Raw genomic sequence first — 5,620 nt, forward strand, 5'->3', positions numbered from 1 at the left:
AACCTTCAGCTGTACTTCTCGCAGTTTGCGGGAGAGGTGGCGGAGGGCGTGAAGGCACGACGGGCGCCCATCGAGAAGAAACTGCGTGAATTCGTGAAGATCCAGAGCCACAGCAAGGACCTGAGCTACTTCAGCATGCGGAATAATGTGGCCAGCGTTCACCGGAACCTCAACAAGTTCCTCAAGGAGTACAAGCTGGCGCTGCTGGCGAAGATCAGCGAGGTCTTCCATCCGAAGGACGCTACCGCCAAGGACTACAGTTTCGGCAACGACAAGGCCAAGAATCAGAGACACCTCAACAAGATAAAGTCCCTCCTCGCGGACCAGCCGGCCTGCTTCCTGGCCAGCGAGCAGCTAAGCGACATCTTCTCCATCCGCTCGGAGCACGTGGCCGACAATGCGCTGTTGCAGCGCCTGGAAAAGCACTTTGCCACCGCCCGCCATGTGGTGGAGGAGACGCTGGCGCATGTGCCATACGGCGAGCTGATCACAGAGCTGGACGAGCTGCTGTCCGCCCAGCTGGAACGCTGCGAGCATCTACGCGCCCTAAATGTGGACCGCAGTAAGGAGCGGCCCCAGCAGAAGCTGCAGGCCACGCAGATCCTTCAACAGAAGCGCAAGGCGCTGACGGACCTCTTCAAGACCCTCCATCGGCTGGGTATCAGCTACAAGACGGGCCTCATGGAGCTCTCGCTGCGCACCGAATTCGAGGACTTTAGGCTGCCGCCCTACTGCATGCGGGCCATGCTGCCGCGGCTCCATCCCACCTGGCAGCATCTGAACGAGAACCTAGACCTGTACTTCATGAAGAGCGTATTCAAGCTGAAGCTGCTGCAGAACATCATGCTGACGCCGCTCTCGGAGCTGGGGCCGCCCAATATCGAGCGTATCAAGGGCTTTTCCGTGGACATGTTCCTGCTGGTACAGCAGCAGCGCCAACAGCTCTCCGATGGCACACGGCAGCTGCACGAACTGCGCAACGCTCTGGCCAGTCTCCGGCAGGTGGCCGATGCCAGGGAGGGAGCCGAGAGCGAGCCGAGAGCGATCTCCAGTCGCTGGACTTCTCCCGCAGTGCGGATGTGAGCGCAGAGATGAGACAGAAGCTTTGCCAGATCCACTATGTCCTCATGCAGTGGCAGCTGCTTCTTAGCTGTGCTCCCCCAATCCTCTCATCGGCGGAGGTCAATGAGCACCGGGCCCTGGATCGGGCAGTTCCTCTGGCCCGATCGGAGGTCCTGCAGCTGTCCGGCCAGATCCTGGGGAGTAGCCAGAAGCTGCTGCACGAGCTAAATGCCAGTAGCCTCGAGTACGTGTCCACCGACAAGATGGAACACTACCAGAAGAGCTACCGTCAGATTCTCGAGACCATTGAGAAAATCCTCGCACTGCTCCGAACCGAACAGAATGCACTTCTGCCCGTGGCTCAGCCACTGGTAGATCTGCTGTCCAGACTTAAGGCGGAGACATCTACTGAGCTCTCGCCGGAGGAGCAGGAGTTCATCGATGTGGCCAATGCGGATACGGAATTGGCCAACATTGCCCACTGCGTCCTGCTGTCCCTGCAGAAGATCTATAACCAGCACGCCCAAGCGCAAGAGAACGGCAAGGAGCAACAGGAAGAGCAGCAATCGGACGCTCTGCAGGAGCAACATCTGTAGAAGTGTCTTACCAGCGATCTGGCTACGGACTGGCAGCTCCTGAGACTGCCCCGCGTCCTCGAGAAGCTCTCCAATGTGCTCCTGGTGCTGAAGCACGCCCATCCTAGCGCCGAGAAACTGCTGTGCCTGCGTCGCGCCGTGGCACTGATCCCCATCCTGGACCAGTATCAGCTGCTGGCTGACTACCTGCTGCTGCAGCAGCTGGGCACGCACAAGGTCTCGGCCAAGATGATGTCCGTGATGTTGACCATATTCGTGGAGATCGGCGGCAGGGGATTCTGTGTGCCGAAAGACCTGATGCAGGACGAAGAGGGGCAGTCGCAACAGGACTCGAAGAACGGCGAGGGCTTCGGCCTGGAGGATGGCACAGGGGAAAACGATGCCTCGGACAAGATCGAGTCGGAGGATCAGCTGGACGATGCCAAGCGGCCGGAGGATCGCAAGGACGAGGGCGACAATCAGGAGCCCGACTGCAAGGAGGAGAAGGGCATCGACATGAGCGACAATTTCGATGCCGAAATGCAGGACGTGGAGAAGCCCGAGGAGGACGACAGCTGCGAGTCCGAGGAAGAGGAGGAGCTCAACAAGGAAATGGGCGAGACGGAAGAGGGCGCCGAGAAGCTGGACGAGCAGATTTGGGGCGACGACGAGGAGAAGCCCGAGGAAGAGGAGCCCGAACTGAACGAAGAGGATCAGGGCAAGGGCAGCAAGGACGAGAAGGACACGCACAACGATCTGGATACCAAAAACGAAGCCGCCAAGGAGGATGGCCGGGATGAGCACGAGAAGGACGGCCTGGATGCCACCAACGAGCCCGGTGACAGCGAGGACAAGTGCAAGGAGCAGGCCAAGGACATCGAAGACATGAAGGATGCGGAAATGGATGAGGAGCAAACGAATGTCATGCACAACGAACTGGAGGAGCCCCCAGAGCCAGAGGAAATGGATCTGGGCGACATGAACAACGTCGACGAGGGCCACGACGAGGCGGAGGAGCCAACAGGCGAGAATCCCTTCGACATCGATGCCATGAAGGAGAACATGCAACCAGCCGAGGATGCCGACGGCGATGCAGAGGAAGACTACAAAGAAGAGGACGCCCATCCGGAGAGCGATGACAGAGACTCCGAAGAGGAAACGGAAGCGGGCAAGGATGCTGCCGATGCTGGACAAAATGGTCCAGAAGACGAAGGTGAAGACGCCTCACCGGAGGATGAAAAGCAGGAGCCCGAGACCCAGACGCGGGGAGAACTGGAACCCGAAGAGGAGGAAACCCCAGCCGATGCAGAGGATCCAGAGGAGGGCGAAAAGCGCGAAGAGAAGCCGGAGCAACACGCACAGTCGCAGGACAAGTCCAGCAAGGAAGAGAATGTGCAGTCTGTGCCCGAGACCGAGAAGAGCAGCTCCGCGGATCAAGTGCAGCAGCCCCAGGATCAGGATGTTAAGCAGGAGCAAAAGATGGACGAGCAGGAAACGGGCGAGGAGAAGGATGGCGTTAGCCAGGCCGAAAACGATGTAAGTGCGCACTCGGAATATACTTCAGCGTAAATAAACTCCTTCGCTTTGTAACTTTGTAACGAGGAGCGCACTCTGGGCAAGCATCAAAGATTTCCTGATTCTAAATTAAAGTCTAATCTGATTCATTTTTAACAGGAGAGGCGGAGAAGAATAAATTGAAGCAACTGAAGACCATTGATCAGATAAAGGAGTCTAAAGAAACGAAAGAGTCCGAGCAGCAGCAGCCGGACCAAACGGATCCGGCCGAGGCAGAGGAGTACCAGCATGTCAAGGACCCGAAGAACAGTGACAAGACGACCTTGGACAATGCCACCGAGGAGCAGTCGAAGAAGATCCAGCACCAGGAGGAGGATGAGGTGCCCAACGACGAGACGGAAGCGGAGAATGCCGATGAATTGATGGAAACCGAAGAGCTAGCAGCCGACCAGGAGGAAGATGCACAGCTCGAACAGCTAGGAGCGGAGAAGACGGAGCAAAACTGGCAGAGCATATCCAGTCGCATGACCCAGAATGCCCGCGAGCTCTGCGAGCAGCTGCGCCTTATTTTGGAGCCGACGAAGTGCACACGACTGAAGGGCGACTATCGCACCGGTCGTCGTATCAACATGAAGAAGATCATTTCCTACATTGCGTCCCAGTTCCGCAAGGATAAGATCTGGCTGCGACGCACTAAGCCTGCACAGCGGGACTACAAGATCACGATTGCCATCGACGATTCCAAGTCGATGCACCACAACAATTCCAAGACGCTGACCGTGGAGGCCATCTCACTGGTCTCGCAGGCCCTGACGCTGCTGGAGAGTGGACGCTTGAGCATTGTCTCGTTCGGCGAGGCACCACAGATCATCCTTAACCACACGGAACAGTTCGATGGACCGCGATTGGTGAACGCCCTGAAGTTTTCCCAGGACAAGACGAAAATTGCCGGACTGTTGGACTTTATGCGCACCGCGAACGCCGAGGAGAGTGGCTTGGGCGGAGACAATGGACTCTTTGAAAATCTGCTGCTCATCCTCAGCGATGGCCGCAACATATTTAGCGAGGGCGCCCAGAAGGTGAAGAGTGCCATCAAACTGGCGCGACTGTAGCGCATCTTCCTGGTGTACATCATCATTGACAATCCTGATAATAAGGTAATAGGACCAAACAAGGATTTCACTGCACTATGTACTAATCACACACTCCTTCTAGAACTCCATTCTGGACATACAGCATGTGGTCGTGAATGCGGATTGTTCGGTGAACATCAGCTCGTATCTGGACAGTTTCCCGTTCCCCTACTACGTGATTGTCAGGGATCTGAACCAGCTTCCGCTGGTGCTCGGCGAAGCCATGAGGCAGTGGTTCGAGCTGGTGAACAGCGAGTGAAGGGTGGTCTATAGGGTTGAACTATAGATTGGTCTGTACAGAATGCACTTATCATGAAGATAGTTATGTTTTCTTTTGTTCAAGTAAGACTGTAGCGCCATTTGGCTAATAATAATTGTTATTAGGATAGTATTTCATGAAGTCTAGTGTAAGTTAGGCTAGGGCAAAGCGGGAGCGCAATAAAAGCTCGCTCTCTCGCTCTTGGCGAATTCGCCCCGCTTTGCCACCGTAGGTAAGGTAGGCACAGAAGAAATTGTTTTAATATATGAAGGAAGTCGAGAAAAATCCATGAAAACGAACGCACGCACTCCTTTTTTTCGTCGTATTAAAATACAAAATTGCAGTCACCCAAGTTGTTTCGGTATCTTTATTTAGAAAAACTATTCTAAAATTTCATGGCGCCCCCGGGTGGACTTGCAATTTAAACGTATTAATTCAAGTGGAAGGCAAAAGTGACAGTGACACAGTGGAGAAAAGATAAATATCCAAAATCTATTATACCTACATGTACATGCTTATGTGCTGCAGCTAAATTGCCAAATTGACCGCGACGTGTGTGCAAAAAATTCAACAAACAAAACTAAAAATCACCGTGTCGGTCGTGCAATACCCTGTCTGCAGCTATATACAAAAGGAGATATGTATATACATATGTATACATCTACCAAAGAAGATCCAAGTGGAGCATCCAGTATAAGAAGAGGAGAGTACAGCACCTGGAATTTCCAATCTTCTCAAGAGGTATTTGTGCAAAAAATTTAAAGCTCGAGTGAAGACGAAAAGATTAAAAAACTCGCAATTATTGTCTTGTGATGAAACAATTGCACCTCGCTTTCAATTCTTGGCACATACATACGTATGACATAGTAGAGCTCGATTGCATGCTGTAGTTAGAGTTGAGCATATATGTATATTAATACATATATACATATGTATGTACATCTAACCCTCTTGGACGCAATAACTACCCTCTAGTACCAGGCAACTAGTTCCGCACTGGTGCCGCACTAGCTACCATTCTCACCTCCCTGGTTCCAGATCGATTACCCGTAATGTATTTCAGCGGAGAATTTAAC

General features: G+C 53.6%; 1 pseudogene; it reads left to right on the forward strand.

Moving 5' to 3' along the window:
* Positions 1–1,681: 1,681 nt before the first annotated feature.
* LOC117192191 lies at positions 1,682–4,646 on the forward strand (annotated as a pseudogene).
* The last annotated feature ends 974 nt before the right edge of the window (positions 4,647–5,620 follow it).

The sequence above is a fragment of the Drosophila miranda genome (genome assembly GCF_003369915.1).
Source record: "Drosophila miranda strain MSH22 chromosome Y unlocalized genomic scaffold, D.miranda_PacBio2.1 Contig_Y2_pilon, whole genome shotgun sequence".
Classification (NCBI taxonomy): Eukaryota; Metazoa; Arthropoda; class Insecta; order Diptera; family Drosophilidae; genus Drosophila; species Drosophila miranda.